A 12,151-nucleotide genomic window follows, 5' to 3' on the forward strand; every position below is an offset into this window, starting at 1 on the left:
CTACTAAAAGATACATTTCACGAAGTGAATTCTCCTGTTGAGTAAGTGTGTATTCATGATACTATTGTGCCGTTCAGAGAGAGGCTGGGGTTCCGCCAGTATATCCCGGGGAAACGTTATAAATATGGACCCGAGCTATTCAAACTGTGTTCTTGGGGGCTACACACGGCATGTGAAAGTGTACCCTGCAAAGGACATTGCCCCCACAGATCATGGCATGGCCCCCAGTGTAGTGATTGAGGCCTGCCGCTGTGGCAGAGCGGTACTAGGTGCTTCAGTCCGGAACCGCGCTGCTGCTACGGTCGTAGGTTCGAATCCTGCCTCGAGCATGGATGTGTGATGTCCTTAGGTTAGTAGTTCTAAGTCTAGGGGATTTATGACCTCAGATGTTAAGCCCCATAGTGCTTAGAGATATTCGTAGTGATTGAGCTGATGGATCTATTATTGAATGCCAGACGCATGCTGTAAACAGAAAGTACAGTCCAGCGACCGTAGTGAAAGGGAAGTTCAGGAAAGGTTTAATGTTATACACGCAGTGTAACACAAATGATGTAGGAAAATGGAAGAATAGGAGAGATATCTTGTTTCTGACCACTAAGGTCGTTCCAGAAATGATAGCAACGACCTCAAGAAAAGAAGCAACCACAAAATCATCCACAATTTTTTAAATTTGATTACTTAAAATCCTTCACAGATGTGTCATATCAAATAGCATTTCATGCTTCCACGAGGAGGAGTGAAATGGTACCGCAATATTGGAGCTCAAATAGGGCAGTTGGTAATGCTCACGCTGTCTACAAGCAACTGACAAAGTGCACGTAACTGAATTTCGAGAGAAAGTTGCATTTGTACTGATAAACATTGGAAACCGGAATGATGTACTAGGATCACCTCAAACACAAAGTTCAGGGAACAATGTCTTGCAAGAAAAAAGGTGCATATTATGTTAACGACGATACTCTCAAAAATTTTTGACGCGCTGAAACCATGAAGAAATAAAGGCAAGTCAGCACAATCTGTAAGGGTTGACCGAAGGAAAAGTTAATGTCCTTGGACTGTTTTTTTCATTATTCAAACATGTAAAACAAAGCACACAACCTATTAATTAATTGAAATATGTTGTTACATCTGCTGTGAAATTGTAAACCAACCTGTTGGTTTCAAAAATGGCTCTGAGCACTATGGGACTTAACATCTGAGGTCATCAGTCCCCTATAACTTAGAACTACTTAAACCTAACTAACCTAAGGACATCACACACATCCATGCCCAAGGCAGGATTCGAACCTGCGACCGTAGCGGTCACGCGGTTCCAGTCTGAAGCGCCTAGAACCGCACGGCCACACCGCCTGTTGATTTCAGAAATATATCGTATTTATATTCATTCTGCTCTATTGTTGCAAAAAAGTGTTGTTCGTTTGAAATACTGAAAGGAGTCTCGATTTATTGAATATTGTGCATAATTCCCATACATGTGGCCTAGCAGGTTTGATATCGAAGAAATTAACATCACAGGTAATGTTCTAACAATTATATACACCAGAAAATGGGCTCGTGCTGGTACAAAACCTTCGGTGATGCAGTTCCGGCAGTCAGTCTTGATAGTTTGTTTTCAAAAAGTCTTTCACCCACTGTTTTACCGCCTTAGTGACTGAATTTCCAAAAATGCAGGAACATGTATTTTTTTGACTGAGAAACCAAATAATTTTCGTGGTGCTAGCGTCAAAATTGCCTTAATAGCGACTTGCATTCAACAAGCCTTTGGTCTCCTGTTCACCAGCGCAAGAGTGGAATTTCGAACAATCTCTTCTTAAATGACGCCTTAGCGGTTGGTGCTGTCAGTCAGTCAGTCAGTCAGTCAGTCAGTCAGTCAGTCAGTCAGTCAGTCAGTCAGTCAGTCAGTCAGTCAGTCAGTCAGTCAGTCAGTCAGTCAGTCAGTCAGTCAGTCAGTCAGTCAGTCAGTCAGTCAGTCAGTCAGTCAGTCAGTCATATATAGGGAAGATGAGTGTCAGACACCTATATTTTTGATACAGAGGCCAGTATTTAGAGATAGATACTGACGTCAGCCGCACTTGGGCATTGAAATAATTCAATGGTTGTTGTTGTTGTTGTTGTTGTTGTTGCGGTCTTCAGTCCTGAGACTGGTTTGATGCAGCTCTCCATGCTACTCCATCCTGTGCAAGCTTCTTCATCTCCCAGTACCTACTGCAACCTACATCCTTCTGAATTCAATGGTGATCGTGAAAAATTTTTGCCGGAGCAGCGCTCGAACCCTAATTTCCCGCTTTACACGAGCGTCGCTTCGGCTACCCGAGCACGCTTACTGGCCAACCCATATTCTCGCAGCATCCCTGTCAACATACCTCGTTTGTTCGCAGTGTTTCGTGGGTTCCCACGGGAGGTTTGGACCCTCTTGTGCTTCCACACCGAGGATATCATATATATACAAAGATATACAACTCTCTCTCTCTCTCTCTCTCTCTCTCTCTCTCTCTCTCTCTTTCTCTCTCCTGAAGCAGCAGTACTCCTTGGCACACCATTCCAAAACGCTGTTTTTTCGACAAACATGCTGCCTCATACACATTCTTCACTCTCTGATGGATGTCTACCGGTGTTTGGCCTTCGGCAGTCAAGAAAAGAGTAACAGTATATTGGTTTTGTTTGGACTCATTTGGTAATGGCGTCGCCATAGCTGAGGTTTCCGCATTTACCGCACACACATTAAGACACGAATGCCACGCCAATCCCTTGTCTATATGTCGGTGCCGCTTTGCAGTCGTTCTACGTTGCATATACGCTGCAGTAACACCCTCAAACAGAAACTTTTTGTCGACACTTGAAAGATGCTAGCATTTCTCCAGATACGAGAATTGCCATACTACGTAACTGAGAAAAATAAGATACTCTTACACACTTACATAACAAAAACGATATAAAAACATAACTCAGTAAATAAAATGTGAGTTTCAGGGACGATAGACTCATCGTCCAATACCTTGCTTGGTAATACCGCGTGAAGTGTTCAATGCCATTAATTTGGAAAGATTGTCGTGATAATATTTATTTACTAAGATAACGTAACTCCTGTAGTTACTGTGGTATTTTTAATATTATTGTTCCATTAGACGTCCTCAGTGCCACGATACGCTTCCTCTAGAATTGTTGTGATGGTATTTACCTAGGAACTTTCATCCCCTTATACACACTTCTTTAGAAGTCATTCCAATTTCAACTGATTTGTCTTTAAAAATTGCTTTTATAACGAAATATTTTCGTAACAATTTTCATCCCCTATTCCACCGTCTTAGGTGATGAATTTCCAAAAACACTGAGAAACTTATTCTTTTATTTTTAACCGAGAAGGCATATACCTCTTTTTCTAGCAGTGGCTTCAAAAATGCATTAGTAATACTTCAATGAAGATTCATTTAGAAAAAACTTTCACCATTTTACTTACTTACTGGTTGAATTCCCAAAAATTCTAAAATATATTTTTTATTTCTGACAGAGAAACAAAATACCAATTTTCGTAGTTCTATCTTCAAAATTGCCTTAATAACGACATATTTTCAAAAAACCTTTCTCCCTCACTTCACTGCCATAGGGACGTAATATCGAACAATGCCCACGGTATAAGATCAACACACTCTCCAAATTTAAAGCGTCTGTCTTTAGCGGTTTGGCCTGGGTGATGGGTCAGGAAATTTCATTTTATATGTAGAGATTAAGAAATATTTAAATGTGGCGAGTCATATGTAGCACTTCAGACCATTCTAAATGCCGGCTGGCGGCTTGAAGTTCCTAGAGAAAACCCTCCTATTAGCCATCACTGGCCTCTCCTTTATCGCCAAGCGCTCGGCCCTCCATGAAAACTCACTGTCATCTCTATCACCCCGCCTCAGCTGAACCATCTCGTACATTCAGCATCTCAAAACTTACATCTGTTGGCCGTAATTTTTTAAAAATAGTCACTATTGAATAAAAAGTTGACGAACGAGCATGATGGAACAGAGCTACTTACATTGATTTTGAACTCATTGTCGTCGAGTGACAATGCTTGAGAGTCAAGGGTGAATCATAAAACTTTCTAAGTCAGAGCCATTGAGTCGTAGGCTGTAGTGTATTTATAAAGCCAGCAGGATTGCGAGTATACAGAAGTGTGGAGTCTCCAGAATAACATGTCAATTTGGCAAGGCATAGGTTGGTCAGGCAACATGCGCATTTCATGAGATGCGTGGAACATAAATGAAACTAGTCTTTCACAGCCCAGTAAGTCATCTGCAGCCGAGCATTGCATCTCAAGACATTCTATAGATTACTATACCATGAAAATCTTGACGGCGACGAAATCTTTCTGGGATTCAATTATGGAATGGTGGTGGTGGTGGTGGGTAGTGTTTAACGTCCCGTCGACAACGGGGTCATTAGAGACGGAGCGCAAGCTCGGGTTAGGGAAGCATTGGGAAGGAAATCGGCCGTGCCCTTTCAAAGGAACCCTCCCGGCATTTGCCTGAAACGATTTAGGGAAATCACGGGAAACCTAAATCAGGATGGCTGGAGACGGGATTGAACCGTCGTCCTCCCGAATGCGAGTCCAGTGTGCTAACCACTGCGCCACCTCGCTCGGTAATTATGGAATGTCTGGAAATAAGATTAGCAGAAGGTCTTTATTAATCATACTTCTGGCTTTTAACCCTGTACCCAGTGATTTACCTACTATCTCGAAAGAGATAAAATTTTAGAACTAATGGCAAGCGATAGTTTTATTATTTTGACCACAGAATTATTGTCCGCGGCCCCATAATTCGAAATCCCTGTTACGCACGCGCCTGTGCATCTGAGATGCAGGAATGTTAGACGGAGGGAGCTGAACTCGACAGAAGGTGGTCGTACAGCTATAACCTATGTGCATGAGCCACGGCGCGAATTTTCAGTCAAACCAGCGATGTGCACCAGCAATCGCCAGTGTGGAACTCACTTCGTCAGCCGATATATTTAGTATAGACGTAGACATCTGGCTGCAAGCCAGTTGGAATATTTCACTGACCTAACCGGTTTCGACAGACTAATCTGTCATATTTCGAAAGATCAGTATTGCCTAGCACATCATCTTGACTCGGTACGTAAGTGTGATTAATTCACTCTAAGCTATCAATCTCCATGTACAATTACCGCATACCAGATGTACATTCTTAGATATGTCATGGCATAACGCTTCACTGAGGAAGGTACTGATGTCTTTATGCAAGTTATAAGCAAACAGTGAACATCCAAGGGTAACATATTAACCTGTTAAAACCGGTTAATAAAAAAAAAAAAAATAATTCGGCAGCTGAGTTATTTTTTTGGTGAACTATATACCAATTTTGTTGGAATAGCAGCTATGAATAAAATCTGTTGGTATCATTGCAAATTATGCTCACGCCTTGGATCCTAATTCTACACCGTCCTGTCACATTGCAACCACCTCCCAAACGTCTGAATAACCCATGTTTTGCAGCGCAGGCCTCTGCGAGAAGTGCGGAAAGTGTGTCAGTGAGATTCTAGACGTTACTGAAAAGGATTTGCCGACTCTAGTCCTGTTGCCAGCGGCTCTAGGATTATCTGTTGAGGATCCATGGGGCGAAAAGCCCGGTCGAAACGGTTGCACGGATTACCGATTGGCTTTAAATCCGGTGAGTTTGGTAGCTAGCGATGCACAGAAAAATCGTAGTGGTGCTCTTCAAACCACGGACGTACTCTGCGAGTTGTGTGACACGTTGCGTTGTCCCGTCGTGCCGATGAAGAACAAACTGCTTGTAGGGGTGAACATGATCCCCAAGGTAGATGCGTACTTCAGTTGATCCATATGATTTCCAGAATGGCAAGAAAACATTTCCAGGACCTTAACGCTCCCTCCTCCGTCCTGGACCCTTCGGACGATTGTTGCAGAGTGTTTGCTTTCCGACTTTTCATACGGTTCCGATGGAACATAAAACGTGATTAATCCGAAAAGGTTGCCTGTAGCCACTACTGTACATCCAACTGCGGTATTAGCACGCAGACTCCACCCTTCCTTACCGACGAGAGGCAGTCATCGTGGATGCATAAACCGGGTGCCTGCTGCAGAGGCCCATACGCTGCAGCGTTTGCTGAACGGTCGCTGAGAACACACTGCTGGTAGCCCCTTGGTTCACCCGGGCGGCCAGTTGTAGACAGTTCGTCTGTTCGTCCGTACCCATCTCCGCAGCCGTCATTCACCCTTGTCATCTAAGGCCCGTGGTGCAGTGCAGCTGCCTCGGCGACGGTTTTGAATAGCGCCATTTTGCCATGCACAGTATACTCTAACCACGGCGCTACTCGAATAGTTCTGAAGCTTAGCTATTTCAGAAATGCTTCCACTCTTGGCCCGAAAGCCAATGATCATGCCCTTTGCCGGCCGGAGTGGCCGAGCGGTTCTAGTGCTACAGTCTGGAACCGCGCGACCGCTACGGTCGCAGGTTCGAATACTGCCTCGGGCATGGATGTGTGTGACGTCCTTAGGCTAGTTAGGTTTAAGTAGTTCTAACTTCTAGGGGACTGATGACCTCAGAAATCCCATAGTGCTCAGAACCATTTGATCCATTTGATCATGCCCTTTCGGACGACACGCTTTACGTACCCACTGCTAGTGCTGCCATCTGTGAGTGCTTATTGCACGTTGACATCGGACATAAGCGTTGGTCACTTTGATGTAACGGGATCTTGTATTACTAGATGGAACTTAATTTAGTAAGACAAGTCATTTCCAAGTTTGTGATACAGAACTGAGAACGTGGTAATGAAACTGTGACGGTTTCACTGGCGTGCCAATAATGAGACATCTCCTTGGACATACACACATGACGAAACAGGTAAATAGAAGAGCCATCACTGGGCTGGTACAGTCTAAGTGCCACGGGGAAGTACGGCCAGGGGCGAGCCTGACGCAGAGGGACGAACTTAAGGCACCGTCGTGCCTGACGCTCAGCTGAGGGCGCTGCCGCTCATACCGGATGATTCGCAGCAAGGGCATCGCACTGTCTCCGAAGGGGGTCAGGAGTAAGGCGGCGCGGGCAGGTAGCCTCCTTGTGACGTGGGAAATCCCCCGGCCCCCCTTCGCGGCGAGGCCATTTAAGATCGCCAGCCGCGCCGTCAGTAGTCCTGGCGCCTCCGGCCTAAGAGTTGCAGACGGCGCTCCACCATCCCAGCGGCTTCCCTGCCTCATGCGGTAAGCTAACCTCGCTTTGCCAGTGTTACCTTATTTCAATAAATTTGCGTCTATATCTATGCCCTTCAAACCATTGTGAAGCGCATGACAGAGGGTACTTGCTGTTGCTCCATTCGCGTGTGCAGCATGGGCAGGAGGAATACTAAAGTGCCAATAGGTGTGCTGTCATTAATCTCTGCTTAGTAGTCACTACGCGATCGGAACCAGGTGGTTATTATTAAAGTGCAGCTACTCACGGAGGTCCGACGTGGGCTGTAACTATCGTAAGCCAGCGAAAATTTTTAGATAAGCTTGTGCGTGAATTCGTAACCGATTTACGCTGAAAACAAAGTTGCAGATTGGGCTCCAGATTTGCACCTGGTGGCCAAAATTGGAATTAATACTTTTCCCAGCGTAAATCGATTCAGCATTAACGCATTAGAATATCCACAGATTTTCGTTGTCTTAAGATAATTACAGCCCATACTGGACCTCTGCGAGTAGGTGCACTTCAATTACAACCATCTGGTATTTAGGCGTCTGCACTGTATTTCCAGATTCCTCGCTTCATGCCTATTCTTGAATCTAGGATTTCGCAGGAAGTTGGCAGTTACCTTCAAGAGTTTGACAGGTCGTGTGGTCCAGCATGGCCGTGACAAACTCTCATGCGGCAAATATACTTCTTAATGCTCTGATTTTCTTTGTGTTCGTCCAATATACTCTGTCAAATATTGCTGAAGGTTGCGAAATATTTACCAAATACGATTAAGTTTGGTCGTACGAGTGTTTTACAGCAATCTTGTTGGTAAACTTACGGAATTTTCCCTGTATTTTCAATAAATTGAAGACTGCCATCTGCTGCATCTAGAACTGAACCTTCGTGATCATTTCGTATCCCAATCATTTGTAGGAGTTGAACTATTGTGCAACAGTGATTGAAGATGTTATCACAGAACACTTTTTTCCATTTAGCGCTGAGGACATTTTTACGTGTATGAACTTTCAAAGTCGTTGCGAAGTTCGCACCTCTCTGAAGTTATATAGAGATTTGAGTACGTATGCAACTTTTTTCAGCACTTCGTAATGGATTAATAGTAACTAAATCGTCTCCAGAAGGCATGAGGTTGCTGTTAATATTGCAGGTGATTAACGTAAAACATGAACAGAGGTTTCAAAAAGCGTTCTTGGGGCACGTCAAAAATTTTTACATCTTTTTTACCACCTCAAAGGTAACACTACGTTCTCCGTACCAGGATAACCTCTTATTCCAGTAAAAAGTTTCGTTTGGTAGTACATATGATCACACTTTCATTACTAAGCATTGGTCTGATACTGAGCCAGATACTTTTCGGAAGTCACGAAATAATATTCCTATCAGATTTCCATGATCCATGGTTTTCAGTATGTCACGTGATAAGCTTATTATCTGATCTGCCTGTGGAGTATTTCCAACACGTAGAAGTGATAAAATATCACAAAAATTGCTAGAAAGGTACACTTCAACATTCGTTGATAATTTTTCATGAAACATTTTGGGTTACTTAGCAGTGGAAGGATACGGCTACTACTTCTCAATGGTATGGCAAGTACACAGCGGTAATAACAAAATTTTACGTGATATTTAGACCGGACTTACCGACTTTTATCCTTTTTCAAAGCTGCTCTCTGTAATCTGTTGATGAAGGACCAACCACGGTCTTCTAGTCTGTAATCAATAGTATGCGCTGCTAAAATCTCGCTGACATCATTCGTTGCTTAATTCGCACTCTGATAGGTACAGTTTACTTTTTTTATGCTCCAACACCTGAATGTTAGTTTTCTACTATAACAGTAACGACCAAATGTTTCAATCAACCCCGTTGAACGGTATGCTAAGTAAGTTTTCGGTATTATGAAATCCAGTGTGATACACTAGCAACCAGTTTCTTTCTTTCTCTCTCTCTCTCTCTCTCTCTCTCTCTCTCTCTCTCTCTCTCTCTCTCTCTCTCTAAAATGATATGTGCCCCATTTTACTAAACCCTTAAGAATTGCACGATAATTTGTAATTGGAAAAATTTTCTAAATTTTGAGGAATCTTTCTCTTAATACCGGTAAACGTCGCTTTGCTTGCTTTCCTTTTTTCTTTACTTTACTTTTTACTTCATCTAATGGCGCTATGTGATCCAAACGAGCCACCGAGCGAGGGGCGCAGAGGTTAGCACACTAGACTCGCATTCGGGAGGACGACGGTTCAAGCCCGCGTCCTGCCATCCTGATAGTGGTTTCTAGTGATTTCCCTAAATCGCTTCAGTCATACACCGGGATGGTCCTTCCGGAAGGGCAAGGCAGACTTCCTTCCCCGTCCTTCCTCTAACCGGTGGGACCGATGACGACCTTGCTTTTTGGTGCCCTCTCCTAAGTCAACCAACCAAACTACTCCATAACAAATGAAAATCGTGTACGAATGACGAAACATACACTTGAAATAATTTGATCCCAAGGTAAGGCAAGAACCTGAAGTCAAGTACCCAGGTGCTCCAACCGCTTGAATTCTGGGATTCCATGTGGTATGTTCGAACGCTGGAGTCTACGGGTGACGAGTTTGGAGGAAATACGAAAATACACCTTTATAGAAATTTTTAATCTGAAAGTGTTTTGTAAAATGTGATAAATTATTGTCGCTATGAAGTCGTAAAAATAACTAAGGCAGTTCTGGTACTGTCATGTTTTCCCCTCAAGAAAACATCCATATGGGTAAACATGTCCTGGAATGTGTAAACGTGACTGAATAAAAATCTTAATTTGCACCTCTTTCCCCTACCAGACGCAAACACTGTACGTGATGATGATTTTTAGGACTGAAAGTAAAAGATTCATACTGGGTGATGGCGTTGTTATCTTGGTTACGGGTAAATGAGTCAGACAATACGTAGTGAAACGTTACTAAAAGCAACTACAAAGGACAAATTAGGGAGACGGTAATGCTTTATTATGTTTAAATAGTGTTGCTAATCGTCAATCTGGGTAATTACTTAGGAAGTAGACTGCACCTAAATATTGCGGATTGCATTATCAAGTGAAAAAGATTGGTGATTCGTACATCGTGACGTCTTTTGCTAGAGATAGATACCTAAAATCGTTTAAAAGCATACGCTCACTGAGGGCATTGAAATGTGGACACACAATTTGAGGCCTATGGCACTTCTTATTGAGAATTAGTTTTTCGACAGGCCGCTGGATTCAACTACGCAACAGAATTTCAGTAAATGCCAGAACAGAACGGAGCGCGAGAACGCGCGTTGCGGTTAAGACAATGCTGCTGTTACTGGAGGCGTTGTGCGGTCTCCTTCCTCTGATAATAATTATTTTGACAGTGTTTCTGTTCCTGACGGCTTAACCCGCTATTCAGAACTTCTGGACTTACTCAGAAAGTGACAAACCTGTTACAGAGCTACACTACTGGCCATTAAAACTGCTACACCAAGATGATGACGTGCTACAGACGCAAAATTTAAGCGACAGGACGAAGATGCTGTAATATGGAAATGATTAGCTTTTCAGAGCATTCACACAAGGTTTGCGCCTGTGTCGACACCTACAACGTGCTGACATGAGGAAAGTTTCCAGCCGATTTCTCATACACAAACAGCAGTTGATGTGCGTTGCCTGGTGAAACGTTGTGACGCCTCGTGTAAGGAGGAGAAATGCGTACCATCACGCCGTGCTGGATCCCAACGGCCTCATATCACTACCAGTCGAGATGACAGGCATCTTATCCGCATGGCTGTAACGAATCGTGCAACCACGTCTCGATCCCTGAGTCAACAGATGGGGACGTTTGCAAGACAACAACCATCTACACGAACAGTTCGACGACGTTTGCAGCAGCATGGACTATCAGCTCGGAGACCATGGCTGCGGTTACCTTTGACGCTGCTTCACAGACAGGAGCGCCTGCGATGGTGTACTCAACGACGGACCTGGGTGCACGAATGGCAGAACGTCATTTTTTCGGATGAATCCAGGTTCTGTTTACAGTATCATCATGGTCGCATCCGTGTTTGGTAACATCGCGGTGAACGCACATTGGAAGCATGTATTCGTCATAGCCATACTGGCGTATCACCCGGCATGATGGTATGGGGTGCCATTGGTTACACGTCTCGGTCACCTCTTGTTCCCATTGACGGCACTTTCAAGAGTGGACGTTACATTTCAGATGTGTTACAACCCGTGGCTCTACCCTTCATTCGATCCCTGCGAAACACTACATTTCAGCAGGAGAATACACGACCGCATGTTATAGGCCCTGTACGGGCCTTTCTGGATACAGAAAATGTTCGACTGCTGCCCTGGCCAGCAAATTCTCCAGATCTCTCACCAAGTGAAAACGTCTGATCAATGGTGGCCGAGCAACTGGCTAGTCACAATAGGCCAGTCACTACTCTTGATGAACTGTGGTATGGTGTTGAAGCTGCATGGGCAGCTGTACCTGTACACGCCATCCAAGCTCTGTTTGACTCAATGCCCAGGCGTATCAAGGCCGTTATTACGGCGAGAGGTGGTTGTTCTGGGTACTGATTTGTCAGGATCTATGCACCCAAATTGCATGAAAATGTAATCACATGTCAGTTCTAGTATAATATATTTGTTGAAAGAATACCCGTTTATCGTCTGTATTTCTTCTTGGTGTAGCAATTTTAATGGCCAGTAGTGTAAAATCATGGAAAAACGTTTTTTTATGTGAGTAGTGAAGGACAATCACTTCGATTCTTAAGAGGCTTCCAGTTGCCACCTATTCTGGGGATTCTTGAGATACTGTGCGATTACGCCTGCCGAGAGCAGTAAAGAGAGGGCAATAAACCTGCGGCGGTATTTACGACAACGTCGTAAATGGTACCGGGCCGGTAGCACAGAGCACGGGAGCGGAGGGCGGCGGCGGCGGCGACAGCGGCGCTATCACGC

The 12,151-nt window shown here is 44.1% G+C and overlaps 1 protein-coding gene across 2 annotated transcripts in view; it reads left to right on the forward strand.

Moving 5' to 3' along the window:
- Window positions 1-12,151, forward strand: part of LOC126249339 (major facilitator superfamily domain-containing protein 6-like) — a 346,945-nt gene that overhangs the window by 163,424 nt on the left and 171,370 nt on the right. The window contains exon 1 of one of the 2 annotated variants that reach the window (XM_049951003.1): window positions 7,162-7,228. The exons of the other annotated variant lie outside the window; for it this stretch is intronic. The gene's annotated coding sequence lies outside the window, so the exon portion shown is untranslated. Of the gene's footprint in view, window positions 1-7,161; window positions 7,229-12,151 lie in introns of those variants that run through there. 2 annotated transcript variants of the gene reach the window in all.

This window comes from Schistocerca nitens, chromosome 1 (assembly GCF_023898315.1).
Source record: "Schistocerca nitens isolate TAMUIC-IGC-003100 chromosome 1, iqSchNite1.1, whole genome shotgun sequence".
In the NCBI taxonomy this organism is placed as follows: Eukaryota; Metazoa; Arthropoda; class Insecta; order Orthoptera; family Acrididae; genus Schistocerca; species Schistocerca nitens.